This window comes from Rattus norvegicus, chromosome 16 (genome assembly GCF_021556685.1).
Source record: "Rattus norvegicus strain SHRSP/BbbUtx chromosome 16, alternate assembly SHRSP_T2T, whole genome shotgun sequence".
In the NCBI taxonomy this organism is placed as follows: Eukaryota; Metazoa; Chordata; class Mammalia; order Rodentia; family Muridae; genus Rattus; species Rattus norvegicus.
The window spans coordinates 72,501,324-72,526,038 of NC_141549.1; the positions used below are offsets into that span (position 1 = coordinate 72,501,324).

Consider the following 24,715-nt stretch of genomic DNA (forward strand, 5'->3'; position numbering starts at 1 on the left):
CCTGTTCTTTCCAGGACTTTTATCATGAAGAGGTGTTGAATTTTGTCAAATGCTTTCTCAGCGTCTAATGAAATGATCATGTGGTTTTGTTCTTTCAGTTTGTTTATATAATGGATCACGTTGATGGTTTTCCGTATATTAAACCATCCCTGCATGCCTGGGATGAAGCCTACTTGATCATGGTGGATGATTGTTTTAATGAGCTCCTGGATTCGGTTTGCCAGAATTTTATTGAGTATTTTTGCGTCGATACTCGTAAGGGAAATTGATCTGAAGTTCTCTTTCTTTGTTGGGTCTTTGTGTGCTTAGGTATAAGAGTAATTGTGGCTTCATAGAAGGAATTCGGGAGTGATCCATCTGTTTCAATTTTGTGGAATAGTTTGGATAATATTGGTATGAGGTCTTCTATGAAGGTCTGATAGAATTCTGCACTACACCCGTCTGGACCTGGGCTCTTTTTGGTTGGGAGACCTTTAATGACTGCTTCTATTTCCTTAGGATTTATGGGGTTGTTTAACTGGTTTATCTGTTCCTGATTTAACTTCAGTACCTGGTATTTGTCTAGGAAATTGTCCATTTCCTGTAGATTTTCAAGTTTTGTTGAATATAGGCTTTTATAGTAAGATCTAATGATTTTTTGAATTTCCTCTGAATCTGTAGTTATGTCTCCCTTTTCATTTCTGATTTTGTTAAATTGGACACACTCTCTGGGTCCTCTCGTTAGTCTGGCTAAGGGTTTATCTATCTTGTTGATTTTCTCAAAGAACCAACTTTTGGTTCTGTTGATTCTTTCTATGGTCCTTTTTGTTTCTACTTGATTGATTTCAGCTCTGAGTTTGATTATATCCTGCCTTCTACTCCTCCTGGGTGTATTTGCTTCTTTTTGCTCTAGAGCTGTCAAGCTGCTGACATATGCTCTTTCCTGTTTCTTTCTGCAGGCACACAGCGCTATGAGTTTTCCTCTTAGCACAGCTTTCATTGTGTCCCATAAGTTTGGGTATGTTGTATCTTCATTTTCATTAAATTCTAAAAAGTTTTTAATTTCTTTATTTCTTCCTTGACCAGGTTATCATTGAGTAGAGCATTCTTCAATTTACACGTATATGTGAGCATTCTTCCCTTATTGTTATTGAAGACCAGTTTTAGGCCGTGGTGGTCTGATAGCACGCATGGGATTATTTCTATCTTTCTGTACCTGTTGAGGCCCGTTTTTTGACCAACTATATGGTCAATTTTGGAGAAAGTACCATGAGGAGCTGAGAAGAAGGTATATCCTTTTGCTTTAGGATGGAATATTCTATAAATATCCATTAAGTCCATTTGGTTCAAGACTTCTCTTAGTCTGTCTACGTCTCTGTTTAATTTCTGTTTCCATGATCTGTCCATTGATGAGAGTGGAGTGTTGAAATCTCCCACTATTATTGTGTGAGGTGCAATGTCTGTTTTGAGCTTCAGTAAGGTTTCTTTTACGTATGTAGGTGCCCTTGTATTTGGGGCATAGATATTTAGGATTGAGAGTTCATCTTGGTGGATTTTTCCTTTGATGAATATGAAGTGTCCTTCCTTATCTTTTTTGATGACTTTTAATTGAAAATTGATTTTATTTGATATTAGAATGGGTACTCCAGCTTGCTACTTCTGACCATTTGCTTGGAAAGTTGTTTTCCAGCCTTTCACTTTGAGGTAGTGTCTGTCTTTGTCTCTGAAGTGTGTTTCCTGTAGGCAGCAGAATGCAGGGTCCTCGTTGTGTATCCAGTTTGTTAATCTATGTCTTTTTATTGGGGAGTTGAGGCCATTGATGTTGAGAGATATTAAGGAATAGTGATTATTGCTTCCTGTTATATTCATATTTGGATGTGAGGTTATGTTTGTGTGCTTTTCTTCTCTTTGTTTTGTTGCCAAGACGATTAGTTTCTTGTTTCTTCTAGGGTATAGCTTGCCTCCTTATGTTGGGCTTTACCCTTTATTATCCTTTGTAGTGCTGGATTTGTAGAAAGATATTGTGTAAATTTGGTTTTGTCATGGAATATCTTGGTTTCTCCATCTATGTTAATTGAGAGTTTTGCAGGATACAGTAACCTGGGCTGGCATTTGTGTTCTCTTAGGGTCTGTATGACATTTGTCCAGGATCTTCTGGCCTTCATAGTTTCTGGCGAAAAGTCTGGTGTGATTCTGATAGGTCTGCCTTTATATGTTACTTGACCTTTTTCCCTTACTGCTTTTAATATTCTTTCTTTATTTTGTGCGTTTGGTATTTTGACTATTATGTGACAGGAGGTGTTTCTTTTCTGGTCCAATCTATTTGGAGTTCTGTAGGCTTCTTGTATGCCTATGGGTATCTCTTTTTTTAGGTTAGGGAAGTTTTCTTCTATGATTTTGTTGAAGATATTTACTGGTCCTTTGAGCTGGGAGTCTTCACTCTCGTCTATAACTATTATCCTTAGGTTTGATCTTCTCATTGAGTCCTGGATTTCCTGTATGTTTTGGACCAGTAGCTTTTTCTGCTTTACATTATCTTTGACAGTTGAGTCAATGATTTCTATGGAATCTTCTGCTCCCAAGATTCTCTCTTCCATCTCTTGTATTCTGTTGGTGAAGCTTATATCTACAGCTCCTTGTCTCTTCTTTTGGTTTTCTATATCCAGGGTTGTTTCCATGTGTTCTTTCTTGATTGCTTCTATTTCCATTTTTAATTCCTTCAACTGTTTGATTGTGTTTTCCTGGAATTCTTTCAGGGATTTTTGCAATTCCTCTCTGTAGGCTTCTACTTCTTTATTAATGTTTTCCTGTGTTTCTCTAAGGGAGTTCTTCACGTCTTTCTTGAAGTCCTCCAGCATCATGATCAAATATGATTTTGAAACTAGATCTTGCTTTTCTGGTGTGTTTGGATATTTCATGTTTATTTTGGTGGGAGAATTGGGCTCCGATGATGCCATGTAGTCTTGGTTTCTGTTGCTTGGGTTCCTGCGTTTGCCTCTCGCCATCAGATTATCTCTAGTGTTACTTTGTTCTGCTATTTCTGACAGTGGCTAGACTGTCCTCTAAGCCTGTGTGTCAGGAGTGCTGTAGACCTGTTTTCCTGTTTTCTTTCAGCCAGTTATGGGGACAGAGTGTTCTGCTTTCGGGCGTGTAGTTTTTCCTCTCTACAGGTCTTCAGCTGTTCCTGTGGGCCTGTGTCTTGAGTTCACCAGGCAGGTCACTTGCAGCAGAAAAGTTGGTCTTACCTGTGGTCCCGAGGCTCAAGTTCGCTCGCGGGGAGCTGCCCACGAGCTCTCTGCGGCGGCAGCAACCAGGAAGACATGCACCGCCGTTTCCGGGAGCTTCAGTGCACCAGGGTTCCAGATGGACTTTGGTGTTTTCCTCTGGCGTCCGAGATGTGTGTGCAGAGTGCAGTCTCTTCTGGTTTCCCAGGCGTGTCTGCCTCTCTGAGGGTTTCGCTCTCCCTCCCATGGGATTTGGGTGCAGAGAACTGTTTATCCGGTCTGTTTCCTTCTGGTTCTGGCGTTGTCACAGATGCAGCGGTCCTGCCGCTCCTGGGCCCTCCCCTACGGGAACCCAGAGGCCTTATACAGTTTCCTCTTGGGCCGGGGATGTGGGCAGGGGTGGACAGTGTTGGTGGTCTCCTCCGCTCTGCAGCCTCAGGAGTGCCCACCTGACCAGGCGGTGAGGTCTCTCTCCCACGGGGTTTGGGAGCAGAGAGCTGCTGCGGGCCAGGATCCGCGGGTGTGGGACTTCCGGTAAACACAGGAAGTGCCCAGTCCTAGAGGAATTTTGCCTCTGTGTGTCCTGAGTTCACCAGGCAGGTTTCTTGCAGCAGAAAAGTTGGTCTTACCTGTGGTTCCGAGGCTCAAGTTTGCTCGTGGGGTACTGCCTAAGTCCTCTCCGTGGCGGCAGCAACCGGGAAGATCTGCGCCACTCTTTTCTTTCTTTTTTTTTTTTTTTCGGAGCTGGGGACCGAACCCAGGGCCTTGTGCTTCCTAGGCAAGCGCTCTACCGCTGAGCTAAATCCCCAACCCCAAGAAATGATCATGGGAAAGTCTCTTTAACCTTTTTTTCTTTTCTTTTTTTTTTTCGGAGCTGGGGACCGAACCCAGGGCCTTGTGCTTGCTAGGCAAGCGCTCTACCACTGAGCTAAATCCCCAACCCCGATCTGCGCCACTCTTTCAGGGAGCCTCCGTGCACCAGGGTTCCAGATGGCGTTTGGTGTTTTCCTCTGGTGTCTGGATGTGTGCAGAGTGCAGTCTATTCTGGTTTCCCAGGCATGTCTGCCTCTCTGTAGGTTTAGCTCTCCCTCCCATGGGATTTGGGTGCAGAGAACTGTTTATCTGGTCTGTTTCCTTCAGGTTCTGGTTGTGTCTCAGGCGCAGGGGTCCTGACGCCCCTGGGCCCTCCCCTACGGGAACCCAGAGGCCTTATACAGTTCCCTCTTGGGCCAGGGATGTGGGCAGGGGTGGGCAGTGTTGGTGGTCTCCTCTGCTCTGCAGCCTCAGGAGTGCCCACCTGACCAGGCGGTGAGGTCTCTCTCCCACGGGGTTTTGGAGCAGAGAGCATCTTTTATCTTTATTAACTTGAGTATTTCTTATTTACATGACGATTGTTATTCCCTTTCCCAGTTTCCCAGCCAACATCCCCCAACCCCTCCTCCTCCCCTTCTATATGGGTGTTCCCTTCCCCATCTTCCCCCCATTACTGCCCTCCCCCAACAATCACGTTCACTGGCGGTTCAGTCTTGGCAGGACCAAGGGCTTCCCCTTCCACTGGTACTCTTACTAGGCTATTCATTTCTACATAAGAGGTTGGAGCCCAGGGTTAGTCCATGTATAGTCTTTGGGTAGTGGCTTAGTCCCTGGAAGCCCTGGTTGGTTGGCATTGTTGTTCATAAGGGGTCTCAAGTCCCTTCAAGCTCTTCCAGTTCTTTCTCTGATTCCTTCAACGGGGGTCCTATTCTCAGTTCAGTAGTTTGCTGCTGGCATTCGCCTCTATATTTGCTGTATTCTGGGTGTGTCTCTCAGGAGAGATCTACATCCAGTTCCTGTTGGCCTGCACTTCTTTGCTTCATCCATCTTATCTAGTTTGGTGGCTGTATACGTATGGGCCACACATGTGGGGCAGGCTCTGAATGAGTATTCCTTCTGCCTCTCTTCTAAACTTTGCCTCCCTATTCCCTGCCAAGGGTATTCTTGTGCCCCTTTTAAAGAAGGAGTGAAGCATTCATATCTTAGTCATCCTTCTTGAGTTTCATGTGTTCTGTGCATCTAGGGTAATTCAAGCATTTGGGCTAATAGCCACTTATAAATGAGTGCATACCATGTGTGTTTTTCTGTGATTGGGTTACCTCAATCAAGATGATATTTTTCAGTACCATCCATTTGCCTATAAATTTCATAAAGGCATTGTTGTTGATAGCTGAGTAATATTCCATTGTGTAGATGTACCACATTTTCTGTATCCATTCCTCTGTTGAAGGGCATCTGGGTTCTTTCCAGCTTCTGGCTATTATAAATAAGGCTACTATGAACATAGTGGAGCATGTGTCTTTCTTATATTTTGGGTCATCTTTTGGGTATATGCCCAAGAGAGGTATAGCTGGGTCCTCAGGTAGTTCAATGTCCAATTTTCTGAGGAACCTCCAGACTGATTTCCAGAATGGTTTTACCAGTCTGCAATCCCACCAAAAACGGAGGAGTGTTCCTCTTTCTCCACATCCTAGACAGCATTTGCTGTCACCTGAGTTTTTGACCTTAGCCATTCTCGCTGGTGTGAGGTGAAATGTAAGGGTTGTTTTGATTTGCATTTCCCTTATGACTAAAGATGTTGAACATTTCTTTAGATGTTTCTCGGCCATTCAGCATACCTCAGGTGTGAATTCCTTGTTTAGCTCTGAACTCCATTTTTTAATAGGGTTATTTGTCTCCCTGCGGTCTAACTCTTGAGTTCTTTATATATTTTGGATATAAGCCCTCTATCAGTTGTAGGATTGGTAAAGATCTTTTCCCAATCTATTGGTTTTTGTTTTGTCCTAACAACAGTGTCCTTTGCCTTACAGAAGCTTTGCAGTTTTATGAGATCCCATTTGTCGATTCTTGATCTTAGAGCATAAGCCATTGGTGTTCTGTTCAGGAACTGTTCTCTAGTGCCCATGTGTTCGAGATGCTTCCCCACTCTTTCTTCTATTAGTTTGAGTGTATCTGGTTTGATGTGGGGGTCCTTGATCCAATTTGACTTAAGCTTTGTACAGGGTGATAAGCATTGATCGATCTGTTGACCTCCAGTTGAACCAGCACCATTTGCTGAAAATGCTATCTTTTTTCCAATTGGATGGTTTTGTCTCCTTTGCCAAAAATCAAGTGACCATAGGTGTGTGGGTTCATTTCTCGGTTGCCAATTCTATTCCACTGGTCTATCTTGTCTCTGTACAAATACCATGCAGTTTTTATCACTATTGCTCTGTAATACTGCTTGAGTTCAGGGATAGTGATTCCCCCAGAAGTCCTTTTATTGTTGAGGATAGTTTTAGCTATCCTGGGTTTTTGCTATTCCTGATGAATTTGCAAATTTTTCTGTCTTGAATTTTCTTTCTGAATTGGATTGGTATTTTGATGTGGATTGCACTGAATCTGTAGATTGCTTTTGGTAAAATGGCCATTTTTACTATATTAATCCTGCAATCTATCAACATGGGAGATCTTTCCATCTTCTGAGGTCTTCTTCAATTTCTTTTTCAGAGGCTTGAAGTTCTTATCATACAGATATTTTACTTGCTGGTTTAAAGTCACACCAAGGTATTTTATATTATTTGGGACTATTATGAAGGGTGTCCTTTCCCTAATTTCTTTCTCAGCTTGTTTCTCTTTTGTGTAGAGGAAGGCTACTGATTTATTTGAATTAATTTTATACCCAGCCAATTTGCTGAAGTTGTTTATCAGCTTTAGTAGTTCTCTGGTATAACTTTTGGGATGACTTAAATATACTATCATATCATCTACAAATGGTGATATTTTGACTTCTTCTTTTCCAATGTGTATTCCCTTGATCTCCTTTTGTTATCTGATTGCTCTGGCTAAAACTTCAAGAACTATATTGAATAAGTAGGGAGAGAGTGGGCAGCCTTGTCTAGTCTCTCCATTTAGTTTAATGTTAGAGACTGGTTTGCTGTATATGGCTTTTACTATGTTTAGGTATAAGCCTTGAATTCCTATTCTTTCCAGAACTTTTATCATGAAGTGGTGTTGAATTTTGTCAAATGCTTTCTCAGCATCTAATGAAATGATCATGTGGTTTTGTTCTTTCAGTTTGTTTATATAATGGATCACGTTGATGGTTTTTCGTATATTAAGCCATCCCTCCATTCCTGGGATGAAGCCTACTTGACCATGTTGGATGATTGTTTTGATGTGCTCTTGGATTCGGTTTGCCAGAATTTTATTGAGTATTTTTGAGTCGATATTCGTAAGGGAAATTGGTCTGAAGTTCTCTTTCTTTGTTGGGTCTTTGTGTGGTTTAGGTATAAGAGTAATTGTGGCTTCATAGAAGGAATTTGGTAGTGATCCATCTGTTTCAATTTTGTGGAATAGTTTGGATTGGTATGAGGTCTTCTATGAAAGTCTGATGGAATTCTGCAGTAAACCCGTCTGGACCTGGGCTCTTTTTGGTTGGGAGACCTTTAATGACTGCTTCTATTTCCTTTGGAGTTATGCGGTTGTTTAACTGGTTTATCTGTTCCTGATTTAACTTCGGTACCTGGTATCTGTCTAGGAAATTGTCCATTTCCTGCAGACTTTCACGTTTTGTTGAATATATGCTTTTATAGTAAGATCTGATGATTTTTTTTGAATTTCCTCTGATTCTTTAGTTATGTCTCCCTTTTCATTTCTGATTTTGTTAATTTGGACAAACTCTCTGTGTCCTCTCATTACTCTGGCTAAGGGTTTATCTATCTTCTTGATTTTCTCAAAGAACCAACTTTTGGTTCTGTTGATTCTTTCTATGGTCCTTTTTGTTTCTACTTGGTTGATTTCAGCTCTGAGTTTGATTATTTCCTGTCTTCTACTCCTCCTGAATGTATTTGCTTCATTTTGTTCTAGAGTTTTAGGTGTGCTATCAAGCTGCTGACATATGCTCTCCCCTGTTTCTTTCTGCAGGCACTCAGCGCTATGAGTTTTCCTCTTAGCACAGCTTTCATTGTGTCCCATAAGTTTGGGTATGTTGTACCTTCATTTTCATTAAATTCTAAAAAGTCTTTAATTTCTTTCTTTATTTCTTCCTTGGCCAGGTTATCATTGAGTAGAGAATTGTTCAAATGCCATGTATATGTGAGCATTCTTCCCTTATTGTTATTGAAGACCAGCTTTAGCCCGTGGTGGTCTGATAGGACGCATGGGATTATTTCTATCTTTCTGTATCTGTTGAGGCCTGTTTTTTGTTTGTTTGTTTGTTTTTTTAAGTAACTTGAGTGTTTCTTATTTACATTTGGAGTGTTATTCCCTTTCCCGGTTTCCGGGCAAACATTCCCCTAATCCCTCCCCCTCCCATTCTTTATGGATGTTCCCCTCCCCATCCTCCCCCAAATTGCTGCCCTCCCCCCAACAATTGTTTTAAGACCAATTATATGGTCAATTTTTGAGAAAGTACCATGAGGTGGTGAGAAGAAGGTATATCCTTTTGTTTTAGGATAGAATGTTCTATAAATATCTGTTAAGTCGATTTGGTTCAAGACTTCTCTTAGTCTGTCTATGTCTCTGTTTAATTTCTGTTTCCATGATCTGTCCATTGATGAGAGTAGGGTGTTGAAATCTCCTACTATTATTGTGTGACGTGCAATGTGTGTTTTGAGCTTTAGTAAGGTTTCTTTTATGTATGTAGGTGCCCTTGTATTTGGAGCATAGATATTTAGGATTAAGAGTTCATCTTGGTGGATTTTTTCTTTGATGAATATAAAGTGTCCTTCCTTATCTTTTTTGATGACTTTTAGTTGAAAATCGATTTTATTCGATATTAGATTGGCTACTCCAGCTTGCTTCTTCAGACCATTTGCTTGGAAATTTATTTTCCAGCCTTTCACTCTGAGGTAGTGTCTGTCTTTGTCTCTGAGGTGTGTTTCCTGTAGGCAGCAGAATGCAGGGTCCTCACTGCGTATCTATCCACTTTGTTAATCTATGTCTTTTTATTGGGGAGTTCAGACCATTGATGTTGAGAGATATTAAGGAATAGTGATTATTGCTTCCTGTTATATTCATATTTGGATGTGAGGTTATGTTTGTGTGCTTTTCTTCTCTTTGTTTTGTTGCCAAGACGATTAGTTTCTTGCTTTTACTAGGGTGTAGCTTGCCTCCTTATGTTGGGCTTTACCATTTATTATCCTTTGTAGTGCTGGATTTGTATAAAGATATCGTGTAAATTTGGTTTTGCCATGGAATATATTGGTTTCTCTATGTATGATAATTGAGCATTTTGCAGGATACAGTAACCTGGGCTGCAATTTGTGTTCTCTTAGCATCTGTATGACATCTGTCCAGGATCTTCTGGCCTTCATAGTCTCTGGCGAAAATCTGGTGTGATTCTGATAGGTCTGCCTTTATATGTTTACTTGACCTTTTTCCCTCACTGCTTTTAATATTCTTTCTTTATTTTGTGTTATTGGTGTTTTGACTATTATGTGACGAGAGGTGTTTCTTTTCTCGTCCAATCTATTTGGAGTTCTGTAGGCTTCTTGTATGCTTATGGGCGTCTCTTCCTTTAGGTTAGGGAAGTTTTCCTTTATGATTTTGTTGAAGATATTCACTGATCCTTTGAGTTGGGAGTCTTCACTCTCTGCTATACCTATTATCCTTGGATTTGATCTTCTCATTGAGTCTTGGATTTCCTGTATGTTTTGGACCAGTAACTTTTTCCATTTTACATTATCTTTGACCATTGTGTCAATGAATTCTATGTAATCTTCTGCTCCTGAGATTCTCTCTTCTATCTCTTGTATTCTGTTCGTGATGCTTGTATCTACGGCTCCTTGTCTTTTCCTTTGGTTTTCTATATCCAGGGTTGTTTCCCTTTGTGATCTCTCTCTCTCTCTCTCTCTCTCTCTCTCTCTCTCTCTCTCTCTCTCTCTCTCTCTGTCTCCGTCTCTCTCTCTAGGAGTTGTTTCCCAGTCCTTTTTACTTTTTAATTTGCAATGAGGTCTCACTAGTTTGCCTAGGCTGGCCTCCAACTTCCTTGGTCTACCTCATTTATCATCCTCCAGTTTCTGCATCTTTTTTATTATTTTTTTATTAACTTGACTATTTCTTATTTACATTCCAAATGTTATTCCCTTTCCCGGTTTCCGGGCAAACATCCCCTAACCCCTCCCCCTCTCCTTCTTTATGGGTGTTCCCGTCCCCACCCTCCCCCCAGTGCCGCCCTCCCCCCAACAATCACGTTCACTGGGGGTTCAGTCTTAGCAGGACCAAGGGCTTTCCCTTCCACTGGTGATCTTACTAGGATATTCATTGCTACCTATGAGGTCAGAGTCGAGGTTCAGTCCATGTATAGCCTTTAGGGTAGTGGCTTAGTCCCTGGAAGCTCTGGTTGCTTGGCATTGTAGTTCATAAGGGGTCTCGAGCCCCTTCAAGCTCTTCCAGTTCTTTCTCTGATTCCTTCAACGGGGGTCCTATTCTCAGTTCAGTTGCTGCTGGCATTCCCCTCTGTATTTGCTGTACTCTGGCTGTGTCTCTCAGGAGTGATCTACATCCAGCTCCTGTCGGCCTGCACTTCTTTGCTTCATCCATCTTGTCTAATTGGGTGGCTGTAAATGTATGGGCCACATGTGGGGCAGGCTCTGAATGGGTGTTCCTTCTGTGTCTGTTTTAATCTTTGCCTCTCTCTTCCCTGCCAAGGGTATTCTGGTTCCCCTTTTAAAGAAGGAGTGAAGCATTCACATTTTGATCATCCGTCTTGAGTTTCATGTGTTCTAGGCATCTAGGGTAATTCAAGCATTTGGGCTAATAGCCACTTATCAATGAGTGCATACCATGTGTGTTTTTCTGTGATTGGGTTACCTCACTCAGGATGATATTTTCCAGTTCCAACCATTTGTCTATGAATTTATAAAGGCATTCTTTTTGATAGCTGAGTAATATTCCATTGTGTAGATGTACCACATTTTCTGTATCCATTCCTCTGTTGAAGGGCATCTGGGTTCTTTCCAGCTTCTGGCTATTATATGTAAGTCTGCGATGAACATAGTGGAACACGTGTCTTTTTTATATGTTGGGGCATCTTGTGGGATTATGCCCAAGAGAGGTATAGCTGGATACTCAGGCAGTTCAATGTCTAATTTTCTGAGGAACCTCAAGAATAGTTTTACCAGTCTGCAATCCCACCAACAACGGAGGAGTGTTCCTCTTTCTCCACATCCTAGACAGCATTTGCTGTCACCTGAGTTTTTGATCTTAGCCATTCTCACTGGTGTGAGGTGAAATCTCAGGGTTGTTTTGATTTGCATTTCCCTTGTGACTAAAGATGTTGAACATTTCTTTAGGTGTTTCTCAGCCATTCAGCATTCCTCAGCTGTGAATTCTTTTTTTTACCTCTGACCCCCATTTTTTAATAGGGTTATTTGTCTCCCTGCGGTCTAACTTCTTGAGTTCTTTGTATATTTTGGATATAAGGCCTCTATCTGTTGTAGGATTGGGAATTGTAGGATTGGTAAAGATCTTTTCCCAGTCTGTTGGTTGCCGTTTTGTCCTAACCACAGTGTCCTTTGCCTTACAGAAGCTTTGCAGTTTTATGAGATCCCATTTGTCGATTCTTGGTCTTAGAGCATAAACCATTGGTGTTCTGTTCAGGAAATTGTTTCCAGTGCCCACGTGTTGCAGATGCTTCCCTAGTTTTTCTTCTATTAGTTTGAGTGTATCTGGTTTGATGTAGAGGTCCTTGATCCACTTGGACTTAAGCTTTGTACAGGGTGATAAGCATGGTTCGATCGGCATTCTTCTACAGGTTGACTTCCAGTTGAACCAGCACCATTTGCTGAAAATGCTATCTTTTTTCCATTGGATGGTTTTGGCTCCTTTGTCAAAAATCAAGTGACCATAGGTGTGTGGGTTCATTTCTGGGTCTTCAATTCTGTTCCATTGGTCTATCTGTCTGTCTCTGTACCAATACCATGCAGTTTTTATCACTATTCTGTAATACTGCTTGAGTTCAGGGATAGTGATTCCCCCTGAAGTCCTTTTATTGTTGAGGATAGTTTTAGCTATCCTGGGATTTTTGTTATTCCAGATGAATGTGCAAATTGTTCTGTCTAACTCTTTGAAGAATTGGATTGGTATTTTGATGGGGATTGCATTGAATCTGTAGATTGCTTTTGGTAAAATGGCCATTTTTACTATATTAATCCTGCCAATCCATGAGCATGGGAGATCTTTCCATCTTCTGAGGTCTTCTTCAATTTCTTTCTTCAGAGGCTTGAAGTTCTTATTGTACAGATCTTTTATTTGCTTGGTTAAAGTCACACCGAGTTACTTCATATTATTTGGGTCTATTATGAAGGGTGTCGTTTCCCTAATTTCTTTCTCAGCTTGTTTCTCTTTTGTGTAGAGGAGGGCTACTGATTTGAGTTAATTTTATAGCCAGCCACATTGCTGAAGTTGTTTATCAGCTTTAGTAGTTCTCTGGTGGAACTTTTGGGATCACTTAAATATACTATCATGTCATCTGCAAATAGTGATATTTTAACTTCCTCTTTTCCGATCTGTATCCCCTTGATCTCCTTTTGTTGTCTGATTGCTCTGGCTAGAACTTCAAGAACTATATTGAATAAGTAGGGAGAGAGTGGGCAGCCTTATCTAGTCCCTGATTTTAGTGAGATTGCTTCAAGTTTCGCTCCATTTAGTTTAATGTTAGCAACTGGTTTGCTGTATATGGCTTTTACTATGTTTAGGTATGGGCCTGGAATTCCTATTCTTTCCAGGACTTTTATCATGAAGGGGTGTTGAATTTTGTCAAATGCTTTCTCAGCATCTAATGAAATGATCATGTGGTTTTGTTCTTTCAGTTTGTTTATATAATGGATCACGTTGATGGTTTTCCATATATTAAACCATCCCTGCATGCCTGGGATGAATCCTACTTGATCATGGTGGATGATTGTTTTAATGTGCTCTTGGATTCGGTATGCCAGAATTTTTTTTTTATTAACTTGAGTATTTCTTATTTACATTTCAAGTGTTATTCCCTTTCCCGGTTTACGGGCAAACATCCCCCTCCCCCCTCCCCTTCCTTATGGGTGTTCCACTCCCAAGCCTCCCCCCATTGCCGCCCTCTCCCCATAGTCTAGTTCACTGGGGGTTCAGTCTTAGCAGGACCCAGGGCTTCCCCTTCCACTGGTGCTCTTACTAGGATATTCAATGCTACCTATGGGGTCAGAGTCCAGGGTCAGTCCATGTATAGTCTTTAGGTAGTGGCCTAGTCCCTGGAAGCTCTGGTTGCTTGACATTGTTGTACTTTTGGGGTCTCGAGCCCCTTCAAGCTCTTCCAGTTCTTTCTCTGATTCCTTCAACGGGGGACCTATTCTCAGTTCAGTAGTTTGCTGCTGGCATTCGCCTCTGTATTTGCTGTATTCTGGCTGTGTCTCTCAGGAGCGATCTACATCCGGCTCCTGTCGGTCTGCACTTCGTTGCTTCATCCATCTTGTCTATTTGGGTGGCTGTATATGTATGGACCACATGTAGGGCAGGCTCTGAATGTGTGTTCCTTCAGTCTCTGTTTTAATCTTTGCCTCTCCCTTCCCTGCCAAGGGTATTCTTTTTCCTCATTTAAAGAAGGAGTGAAGCATTCACATTTTGATCATCCGTCTTGAGTTTTATTTGTTCTAGGCATCTAGGGTAATTCAAGCATTTGGGCTAATAGCCACTTATCAATGAGTGCATACCATGTATGTCTTTCTGTGATTGGGTTACCTCACTCAGGATGATATTTTCCAGTTCCAACCATTTGCCTACAAATTTCATAAACTCGTTGTTTTTGATAGCTGAGTAATATTCCATTGTGTAGATGTACCACATTTTCTGTATCCATTCCTCTGTTGAAGGGCATCTGGGTTCTTTCCAGTTTCTGCCTATTATAAATAAGGCTGCGATGAACATAGTGGAGCACATTGTCTTTTGTATGTTGAGGAATCTTTTGGGTATATGCCCAAGAGAGGTATAGCTGGATCCTCAGGCAGTTCAATGTCCAATTTTCTGAGGAACCTCCAGACTGATTTCCAGAATGGTTGTACCAGTCTGCAATCCCACCAACAATGGAGGAGTGTTCCTCTTTCTCCACATCCTCGCCAGCATCTGCTGTCACCTGAGTTTTTGATCTTATCCATTCTCACTGGTGTGAGGTGAAATGTCAGGGTTGTTTTGATTTGCATTTCCCTTATGACTAAAGATGTTGAACATTTCTTTAGGTGTTTCTCAGCCATTCGGCATTCCTCAGCTGTGAATTCTTTGTTTAGCTCTGAACCCCATTTTTTAATAGGGTTATTTGTCTCCCCGCGGTCTAACTTCTTGAGTTCTTTGTATATTTTGGATAAAAGGCCTCTATCTGTTGTAGGATTGGTAAAGATCTTTTCCCAATCTGTTGGTTGCCGTTTTGTCCTAACCACAGTGTCCTTTGCCTTACAGAAGCTTTGCAGTTTTATGAGATCCCATTTGTCGATTCTTGATCTTAGAGCGTAAGCCATTGGTGTTTTGTTTAGGAAATTTTTTCCAGTGCCCATGTGTTCCAGATGCTTCCCTAGTTTTTCTTCTATTTTTTTGAGTGTGTCTGGTTTGATGTGGAGGTCCTTGATCCACTTGGACTTAAGCTTTGTACAGGGTGATAAGGATGGATCGATCTGCATTCTTCTACATGTTGACCTCCAGTTGAACCAGCACCATTTGCTGAAAATGCTATCTTTTTTCCATTGGATGGTTTTGGCTCCTTTGTCAAAAATCAAGTGACCATAGGTGTGTGGGTTCATTTCTCGGTCTTCAATTCTATTCCATTGGACTATCTGTCTGTCTCTGTACCAATACCATGCAGTTTTTATCACTATTCTGTAATACTGCTTGAGTTCAGGGATAGTGATTCCCCCTGAAGTCCTTTTATTGTTGAGGATAGCTTTAGCTATCCTGGGTTTTTTGTTATTCCAGATGAATTTGCAAATTGTTCTGTCTAACTCTTTGAAGAATTGGATTGGTATTTTGATGGGGATTGCATTGAATCTGTAGATTGCTTTTGGTAAAATGGCCATTTTTACTATATTAATCCTGCCAATCCATGAGCATGGGAGATCTTTCCATCTTCTGAGGTCTTCTTCAATTTCTTTCCTCAGTGTCTTGAAGTTCATATTGTACAGATCTTTTACTTGCTTGGTTAAAGTCACAACGAGGTACTTTATATTATTTGGGTCTATTATGAAGGGTGTCGTTTCCCTAATTTCTTTCTCGGCTTGTTTCTCTTTTGTATAGAGGAAGGCAAATGATTTATTTGAGTTAATTTTATACCCAGCCACTTTGCAGAAGTTGTTTATCAGCTTTAGTAGTTCTCTGGTGGAACTTTTGGGATCACTTAAATATACTGTCATGTCATCTGCAAATAGTAATATTTTGACCTCTTCTTTTCCGATCTGTATCCCCTTGATCTCCTTTTGTTGTCTGATTGCTCTGGCTAGAACTTCAAGAACTATATTGAATAAGTAGGGAGAGAGTGGGCAGCCTTGTCTAGTCCCTGATTTTAGTGGGATTGCTTCAAGTTTCTCTCCATTTAGTTTAATGTTAGCAACTGGTTTGCTGTATATGGCTTTTACTATGTTTAGGTATGGGCCTTGAATTCCTATTCTTTCCAGGACTTTTATCATGAAGGGGTGTTGAATTTTGTCAAATGCTTTCTCAGCATCTAATGAAATGGTCATGTGGTTCTGTTCTTTCAGTTTGTTTATATAATGGATCACGTTGATGGTTTTCCGTATATTAAACCATCCCTGCATGCCTGGGATGAAGCCTACTTGATCATGGTGGATGATTGTTTTGATGTGCTCTTGAATTCGGTTTGCCAGAATTTTATTGAGTATTTTTGAGTCGATATTCGTAAGGGAAATTGGTCTGAAGTTCTCTTTCTTTGTTGGGTCTTTGTGTGGTTTAGGTATAAGAGTAATTGTGGCTTCATAGAAGGAATTTGGTAGTGATCCATCTGTTTCAATTTTGTGGAATAGTTTGGATTGGTATGAGGTCTTCTATGAAAGTCTGATGGAATTCTGCAGTAAACCCGTCTGGACCTGGGCTCTTTTTGGTTGGGAGACCTTTAATGACTGCTTCTATTTCCTTAGGAGTTATGGGGTTGTTTAACTGGTTTATCTGTTCCTGATTTAACTTCAGTACCTGGTATCAGTCTAGGAAATTGTCCATTTCCTGCAGATTTTCACGTTTTGTTGAATATATGCTTTTATAGTAAGATCAGATGATTTTTTTTGAATTTCCTCTGATTCTTTAGTTATGTTTCCCTTTTCATTTCTGATTTTGTTAATTTGGACACACTCTCTGTGTCCTCTCATTACTCTGGCTAAGGGTTTATCTATCTTGTTGATTTTCTCAAAGAACCAACTTTTGGTTCTGTTGATTCTTTCTATGGTCCTTTTTGTTTCTACTTGGTTGATTTCAGCTCTGAGTTTGATTATTTCCTGTCTTCTACTCCTCCTGGATGTATTTGCTTCATTTTGTTCTAGAGCTTTTAGGTGTGCTATCAAGCTGCTGACATATGCTCTCCCCTGTTTCTTTCTGCAGGCACTCAGCGCTATGAGTTTTCCTCTTAGCACAGCTTTCATTATGTCCCATAAGTTTGGGTATGTTGTACCTTCATTTTCATTAAATTCTAAAAAGTCTTTAATTTCTTTCTTTATTTCTTCCTTGACCAGGTTATCATTGAGTAGAGCATTGTTCAATTTCCTCGTATATGTGGGCATTCTTCCCTTATTGTTATTGAAGACCAGCTTTAGGCCGTGGTGGTCTTATAGCACCCTTGGGATTACTTCTATCTTTCTGTACCTGTTGAGGCCCATTTATTGACCAATTATATGGTCAATTTTGGAGAAAGTACCATGAGGAGCTGAGAAGAAGGTATATCCTTTTGTTTAAGGATAGAATGTTCTCTAAATATCTGTTAAGTCCATTTGGTTCAAGACTTCTCTTAGTCTGTCTATGTCTCTGTTTAATTTCTGTTTCCATGATCTGTCCATTGATGAGAGTGGGGTGTTGAAATCTCCTACTATTATTGTGTGAGGTGCAATGTGTGTTTTGAGCTTCAGTAAGGTTTCTTTTACGTATGTAAGTGCCCTTGTATTTGGCACATAGATATTTAGGATTGAGAGTTCATCTTGGTGGATTTTTCCTTTGATGAATATTAAGTGTCCTTCCTTAACTTTTTTGATGACTTTTAGTTGAAAATTGATTTTATTTGATATTAGAATGGCTACTACAGCTTGCTTCTTCAGACCATTTGCTTGGAAAGTTGATTTCAAGCCTTTCACTCTGAGTTAGTGTCTGTCTTTGTCTCTGAGGTGTGTTTCCTGTAGGCAGCAGAATGCAGGGTCCTCATTGCGTATCACTTTGTTAATCTATGTCTTTTCATTGGGGAGTTCAGACCATTGATGTTGAGAGATATTAAGGAATAGTGATTATTGCTTCCTGTTATATTCAAATTTGGATGTGAGGTTATGTTTGTGTGCTTTTCTTCTCTTTGTTTTGTTGCCAAGACCATTAGTTTCTTGCTTTTTCTAGGGTGTAGCTTGCGTCCTTATGTTGGGCTTTACCATTTATTATCCTTTGTAGTGCTGGATTTGTATAAAGATATCGTGTAAATTTGGTTTTGTCATGGAATATCTTGGTTTCTCCATCTATGTTAATTGAGAGATTTGCAGGATACAGTAACCTGGGCTGGCATTTGTGTTCTCTTAGGGTCTGTATGACATCTGCCCAGGATCTTCTGGCTTTCATAGTCTCTGGCGAAAAATCTGGTGTGATTCTGATAGGTCTGCCTTTATATGTTACTTGACCTTTTTCCCTTACTGCTTTTAATATTCTTTATTTTGTGCATTTTGTGTTTGGCTATTATGTGTCGGGAGGTGTTTCTTTTCTGGTCCAATCTATTTGGAGTTCTGTAGGCTTCTTGTATGCCTATGGGTATCTCCTTGTTTTATGTTAGGGAAGTTTTCTTCTATGATTTTGTTGAAGATATTTACTGGTCCTTTGAGCTGGGAGTCTTCACTCTCTTCTATAACTATTATCCTTAGGTTTGATCTTCTCATTGAGTCCTGGATTTCCTGTATGTTTTGGACCAGTAGCTTTTTCCTCTTTACATTATCTTTGACTGTTGAGTCGATGATTTCTATGGAATCTTCTGCTCCTGAGATTCTCTCTTCTATCTCTTGTATTTTGTTATTGATGCTTGTGTCTACGGCTCCTTGCCTCTTCCTTTGGTTTTCTATATCCAGGGTTGTTTCCATGTGTTCTTTCTTGATTGCTTCTATTTCCATTTTTAATTCCTTCAATTGTTTGATTGTGTTTTCCTGGAATTTTTTCAGGGATTTTTGTGATTCCTCTCTATAGGCTTCTACTTGTTTATTTATGTTTTCCTGCATTTCTCTAAGGGAGTTCTTCATGTCTTTCTGAAGTCCTCCAGCATCATGATTAAATGTGATTTCAAATCTAGATCTTGCTTCTCTGGTGTTTTTGGATATTCAGTGTTTGCTTTGTTGGGAGAATTGGGCTCCGATGATGCCATGTAGTCTTGGTTTCTGTTGCTTGGGTTCCTGGGCTTGCCTCTCGCCATCAGGTTGTCTCTGGTGTTACCTTGTTCTGCTATATCTGACATTGGCTAGACCTTCCTATAGGCCTATGTGTCAGGAGTGCTATAGACCTGATTTCCTGTTTTCTTTCAGCCAGCTGTGGGAACAGAGTGTTCTGATTTCGGGCGTGTAGTCTTTTCTGCCTACTGGTCTTCAGCTGTTCCTGTGGGACTCTGCCCTGAGTCCACCAGGCAGGTTATTTAGAGAAGAAAAGTTGGTCTAACCTGTGGTCCCGTGGCTCAAGTTGCTCGTGGGGGGCTGCTTTTGAGCTCTCCATGAGGGCGGCAACCAGGAGGGCCTGTGCTGCCTTTTCCTGGACCCCTGTGCACCGGGGTCCCAGATGGCGATAGTTGTTTTCCTCTGGAGTCAGAAATGTTGGCAGAGTGTAGTCTCTACTGGCCTCCCAGGCGTGCCTGCCCCTCTGAAGGTTTAGCTCTCCCTCCCACGGGATTTGGGTGCAGATAACTGTTGATCAGTCCCTTCAGATCCAGGCGGTGTCTGGACTGCGGGGGACCTGCAGCTACAGTGCCCCTGTCTTCTGGTTCCCAGACCCTATATAGTTTCCTCTTGGGCTAGGGATGTGGGCAGGGATGTGGGCAGTATTGGTGGTCTCTCCCGCTCTGCCATCTCAGGAGTGCCCACCTGTCTGGGCGGTGAGCTCTCTCTCCCACAAGGTTTGGGAGCAGGGAGCTGTGGGCCAGGATCTTCGAGGTTCCACCTCCAGCTAAAAACCGGAAGTGACCAGTCCCAGAGGAATTTTCCCTCATGTGTCCTGAGTCCACCAGGCAGGTCACTTGGAGCAGAAAAGTTGGTCTTACCTGTGGTCCCGCAGCTCAAGTTGCTCGTGGGGGAGCTGCTTTTTTGGCTTTCTGTCATTTTTGTTGTTCGTGAAGACCAGCCTTAGTCTGTGGTGATCTGATATGATGCAGAGGATTATTTCAGTCTTCTGTATCTGTTGACGCCTGTTTGGTGACTGATTATACGTTCAATTTTGGACAAAGTACCATGAGTTACTAAGAAGAAGATATAGTCTTTTCTTTTAGGATGAAATGTTCTATAGATAGCTGTTAAATCCATTTGGATCAATACTTCTCTTAGGTTCACTCTTTCTCTGTTTAGTTTCTGTTTCCATGATCTGTTCATTGATGAGAGTGGGGTGTTGAAGTCTCACACACAGTATTGTTGTGTGGGGGACAATGTGTGCCTTGAGCTGTAGTAAAATTTCTTCCATCATCGTGGGTGCCTTGTGTTGGAGCATAGATGTTCAGAATTGAGAGTTCATCTTCGTAGATTTTTCCTTTGATGAGTATGAAGTGTCCTTCCTTATTTTCTTAATAACTTTTGGTTGAATGTCAATTTTGTTTGATATTAAAATGGCTACTCCAGCTTGTTTCTTTGGAACATTCGCTTGGAAAAAAATGTCCCAGCCTTTTACTCTAAGGTAGTGTCTGTCTTTGCTTCTGAGCTGGGTTTCCTGTATGCAGCAAAATGCTGAGCCCAATTTACATATCCAGTCTGTTAGTCTATGTCTTTTTATTGGGGAATTGAGCTCAATGATGTTCAGAGATATTAAGGAGTAGTGACTGTTTCCTGTTGTTTCCTGGGCCCTAGCCTATCTGGTCTGTTCCCTCCCTCACTTCCAGCTGGATAACCTCACTTTCTCAGTACCCTCAGTGCAGACAATGCAAGCCCGATTCTCTCTACCTAGGAATGAGAAGGTGTGTTATATCAGAAAAATATCAATCTAATCCAACAAGTTAGCACTGGGGCATAATGGCACTGGTACACTTGTGCCAGCCCTCATGTGTGGAGGATAGGTAATTTCGCTGCTCCCCCACTTCTACCCCACTGCCTAACAAGAACACCCTTTGGCCTATATTGTATCAGCAGTGATGTCTGTGCTCTGTACCTCTCTTATTCTGGAGTCCTGACCTTGGCACAGGTGTCTATGTGGTCAGCCCCAACAAAATGCTGAACTCTGAGACTATAAGAGATTCCTAGAAGACAGCATAGCATTGGAGCCCGCAAAGCTTTCTGCTGGGTTCAGATCATTCCTATTTGACTACATGAAATGAGAACTCTGGGAGCATCTTGGCTCTGATTGCTAAAAGGTCCCCGTTGTAACACAATTTGGTAAACATGGCCTTAAAACTTGTTGAAAGCAGGCCCTTTGAAACTGGAGTTCTCAGTACCCTTAATTTGAGAATATCTGTCTGAGTTTCTAGGGAAATGGCTAAAGGGTACCCACTAAATTGAAACTATAGGACCCTTCTTGTGAGCAGTATTTGTCAAAATCTCACCAAAGAACAGACATCTATAAATTGTTGGAGTAATCTGGGAAGTTAGGGCTTATTCTGGACCATAATGCACGTGGCTCTTTGCTAAATAAGGTGGTTTCATTGTGAGATACATACATACCTTTCTTAGTGTAAATATGTAGGTATCTGTTGGTTCTGTATGGAGTGTCCTCCTAAGGACTTTCCACAGTACACACACATCTCAACTCCTCTGACTTCAATACAACATATGGGAAGTGCCTGGTGCCTGGACATCTATGACCACTCTCCCTAAAAAAGGCAATCACTTCTAAGTAGGGTCAGCAATCCCCTACTGTGCCAGTACATGAGGCACTTGAGGAAACAATGTGGAGTTGGAAGATGTCTGAAAAACGGTGGGAAGCAGAGAGAGCTGCAGGGAAAACAAGGACATAAGAGGCAGGCCCACAACTTTGTGTCAGTAAAAGCTGCTACCTCTAGATCTAGCTACCAGAGGCATGAATGTTCCACTATCAAAATGTTATGTGGTATCTTTGTATAATACAGGACACATAAGGCATGCTAGCTGATGGGTGCCCAGGGGATAAAACATTGTTAGTGCTCATTTTGGCTCACAGTTCAGATGATAGAGCCTTCCACAGCAGAGAAACAAGCAAGGAGAGATGAGGTTCCAATATCTTAGCCAAGAACTCCTGATGCGAACAACTTGATGCTATAGTTTGGTTTGGAGGTAAGGCATCTCCCACATGTGTTTGACCACTTGTTCTCCAGTTAGTGGCCCTCTTTTGGGAGTAGTGGGGCCTATAGGAGGTGGGAGCCTTGCTGAAGGTAATGGGACACGGGGTGAGACCTGTATTCATACCTCAGCCCAGGAAACTCTCTGGTTCCTAGGCCACAGCCAGTTAAGGAATTTCACCACATACCAGTTTATCCTGAAGCAATACCTTCCCTGTTGTGGAAGACTTTATATGTGAATCAAATAGCCGTGCTCAGTTGTCTCTATCAGACATTTTGTCACAGCAATAAAAAATTAGCAAATTTCCCTAAGTTCCTTCCAAGGGACCTATCTCAGGAAGTGTCTATAACCATGCACTAATGCCTTTGGGAGACATTCAAGAGCCAAGATTTCTCAACGGTGCATTAGCCTGCAGGGAGGAGGCCTCCATTATCAAAGTGATAGTCACTGTCACGCCCTACACCCTGAATATAAGGTCACTTGCAGCCAGTCTCCCTGAGACCCAGCCATTGCTGGAGAGCAGTATGCCTCTCCCTTTAAAAGTGCCATAAGTTTGTTTCTAGAACAGGTAGTTATTTTTTAAGGATGGTGAGTGGCCGCGTATTTTCTTTTCTTACTGGATGTTTTCTTTTCAGAATAATGTCAATTTGACCTCCTCAGAACTATTCAACCTGTTTGGCTAGTGCTGTATTGCTGGATCTCTGTGGTTCCATGGGGCTTCCACTGAATCAGTAAGGTGATGACACTCATGCAAATGTATAGCAGTGTGGCTTGCAGGACTTGTGAGCCTTGCTCCAGACCCATGCCCCTCAGCTGCTGATGTCACAATCACTTGAGTGCTCACTGTGTTTCCCACAGAAATAACTTCTAAGTTTTGTTACTGTATTGGTTTAGATCATGGAGAAAATAAAAATGGTACTCTTCATAGAGGGAAACAACCTAATAAAAGATCCCTGAATGAAAATCAAAGCCTCCCAGTCTTATGTCATCTCCTCGACCCTTGAAGCCGGACAGTATCTGTGATGCCATTTTCAAGGATTTTGGACCTAACTCAAATAGCCCTGGGTCCCGTCCCCATGGATTGGTTTACAAAAACAAAGAAAACCAAGTCAGAAAACATAGTTCTCTGTCCTCAGAATTATACAAATAATATGCAAAACAAACTTCCCAGGAGACAAGGCCAGATGACATTTCTAGTGGTTATAAAAATGGACTCCATTCACTCTCAGACAAGATACTATCTCTCTCAGAATTAACCTGCTGTGTGTCTGCCTAAAGTGTCTATTAGCCCTTGAAACATTTATCAATTTTTTCAGGCAAACATACCCTAGCACTTGACCTTCATCGAAGAATGACAACGTTAGTAACTTTTATGTCCTGAGAACTTATATAAGACCTTTCTTCTTTGTCTTTGAGATCCTGCTTGATGTCTGTCAGTGGGACTGTAATGACTTTCCTCAGGCACAGCACATCTAATAGTAACCAGCTCTAGTATGTGGCACTTGATGTTGGAACATGTGTCCCTCCAAATCTATGTTGAGTCTTCAGTTCTATTTGGGGCCTTTGTGGTGCCAACCAAGGGGGTTCAGCATCATGACAGAATGTGTCCCCTATAGAAAATGGCCCGACACCAAACCCTGACACTATTGCAGATGCCATGTTATGCTTGCAGACTTGGGTCTGACATGGCTGTCCTCTGACAGGCTCTACAAACACCTGACACGGATGCAGACACTTACAGCAAACATTGGACTGAGCTAGGGGACCTCTGTGGAAGAGTAAGGGGAAGGACTGAAGGAGCTGAAGGGGATTTCAACCCCGTAGGAAGAACAACAGTGTCAACTACCAGACACATCAGAGGACTGTGGACTAATGCATAAACAAAGAGTTTACATGACTTGTTGTTACTACATGTGTAGCAGAGGAATGTTTTGTCTGGCCTCAGTGGAAGGTATATCCTTGGTCCTGTGGAGGCTTGATGCCCCGTGAAAGGAGAAAGCTAAAGCAGCAGGAATGTTAAATCTTAACCCTAACACTATTACTAATGGTAATCCTAACCCTTTTAGAGGGGGGATGTAGTGAAGGAATTTTTACATTATATATACATATATAGTATGTATATATTTCTTTTCATATATATATATATATAAATAAATAAATATGGAAAAAAAATTGAAAGAGAGTTTTCCCTTTTTCAGGACCATCTAAGGAATCCCAACAAAATGACATGTTAGAGCAAGAAAGCAGCTCTGATATATGCAGACAAATAATATATATCAAACATACTGTTTTCAACTTACCAATCTCCAGAAGTACAAGACTTCAAATAATTTGTTGATAAATTTCCCAGTCTAAGGCAATTTGTTGTAGATCAGGATGAGATTTGACATTTGAAAACTGTCTGCCTCCCATGCCTACAGCTTTTGCTGTCTGTAGGATTCTAGGCTGACCTTCTTTCTTGATCATCCTGTAGATGGCTGCCCTCTGTCTCCTGGAGTTCTCTGTCTCTGGTGAGAAATCTAATAAGAGGTTTTGGGTAGGCTATAACAAAACTCCATTCATCACAGTCCCACATACTTTAGAAACTTGTCCTAGGGTATTTGAGAAAGGGTATTTTGTGACAGACGGACAATGACAGGGGCATACTTTGGACACCAAGTATAGCCAAAGGAATGACTACTTGAACATTGATGTGTAACAGCCAGTTGTTAGCACAGTATTTTTGGTGCTATTGACAAAGGACATTGGAGCATCCTCTAGGTTCCCTTGCTTACTGGTAAATATTAGAGTCTATACCCAGTGAAGCTTAAAGCTTTGGGGCCTGTATTATCATTATCCATATTGCTGTTTCTATATCCT

At 41.4% G+C, this 24,715-nt stretch overlaps 1 protein-coding gene; it reads left to right on the forward strand.

The window, feature by feature from the left end:
- Erich1 (glutamate-rich 1) overlaps positions 1–24,715 on the forward strand; it is a gene marked incomplete at its 5' end in the record, with an annotated part of 52,793,804 nt that overhangs the window by 41,630,764 nt on the left and 11,138,325 nt on the right.